The sequence below is a fragment of the Triticum aestivum genome, unplaced genomic scaffold, assembly GCF_018294505.1.
Source record: "Triticum aestivum cultivar Chinese Spring unplaced genomic scaffold, IWGSC CS RefSeq v2.1 scaffold143333, whole genome shotgun sequence".
Classification (NCBI taxonomy): Eukaryota; Viridiplantae; Streptophyta; class Magnoliopsida; order Poales; family Poaceae; genus Triticum; species Triticum aestivum.
This window is the reverse complement of record NW_025230207.1, coordinates 4,359-5,795: the sequence shown is the minus strand read 5'-3', so window position 1 is coordinate 5,795 and position 1,437 is coordinate 4,359.

Here is a 1,437-nt window from a genome sequence, read left to right as displayed (position 1 = left end):
TTGATCAACACAGGAAGGACGACGTTGTTGGCCCCATAGAGTTGACCGCGTGACGAAGTCAAAGGTGATTACCTGCGCACATAAAATTGTGCAACCCCAAAAGTAATAGCAAAGAAATAATTTAAAAATATTCTTATTAATTGATTTAAGTGAAATAAATAATGAAAATAATATGAGGTGGCACTGCGGAGATGCCGGTGCAGAGACGCGTGCTGAGGCGACGCCATTGTTTGGTCGACGCAGACGGGACAACGACGGCTCGCCGAAGTGGCAACGTGGGCGTAGTCGAGGTCGATTATCGTGAAGGCACGACGAAGTCCCAACTCGCAGAGCAGCCCAGGTCTTGAACGGACCGCAAACAGAAAATTGGTTCGACCATTATATAGGTCGTACTGTGATCACCATTGGATGCGCTGGTGGAGAGAACAAAGCCTCCACTTTCTTTAATCATGGTTGAAATATGTGTCAGCAAATAACTGCTAGTATATGTTAGTGCGTGATCTATGCATAGTCAATAGAAGTAATGGCCGACCAGCCACAGATTTAATACTTAGTTTAGAAAGAAAAGGAAAAGGAAGCCAAGAGCCTTCCCTGGATGGATGCGTGGTTGCTAGGAGGCCTAATTGAGTACGGCTGCCGGACTTGGTATTGCACTGGAGCAGCAACAGATCAATCCGGGACCGAACCCTGCTGCTCAGATTGGAGTTTCACATCGGTCGCCGCACTGCACGAGCATGATTGCTACGTGACTTTGCTCCATCTTCGGCCGCCGCCTACAGATGTTCACAGTGACCATGGTAGGTTGAGCCTTGGGATTTGGCGCATCACGGAACGCCGGCCATGGCCATAAAAGTCCTTGATCTCTGTCTGGGAGTGCGAACGAATAACCCAAGGCAGCCACAATAATTTGCAGAAAAAATATAATTTATGTGGAACAGATCTAACTGAAAAAATATTACCTGATCATCCCATCGATCCGTGACGATCATCCAACAGGATCTCAATGAAAGCATCAATGTCAGTTCTAAATCCGGTGTATCTCGTAGTAGGGGTCCTAAGATAGGCGTCTTGGAGCGATGGTAACATGGACACGGGGTTTTACCCAGCTTCGGGCTCTCACGAAAGAGATAATACCCTACACGCTGCTTTTGATTGTTTTCATATGAGTATAATATAGAGTACATGTATCTACCACGAGATTGTAATAATGAATATGAGAATGTCTATTGACTAGCCTGGCCTCGGTTTATATAACACACCAGAGGCCTAGGGTTTAGGAGAGTCCTTGTCTTGGGCGCCAAGTCTTGTGGAGTCCTTCTTGTATGCGGCTTGGGCTGTCCGAACTGGCCCATGAGTATACGGCCATGGGGGTCCTCTACCCAATCTAACTGATTGGGAGACGACGTGGTGAGTACCCTCTAGTCCAGGACACCATCA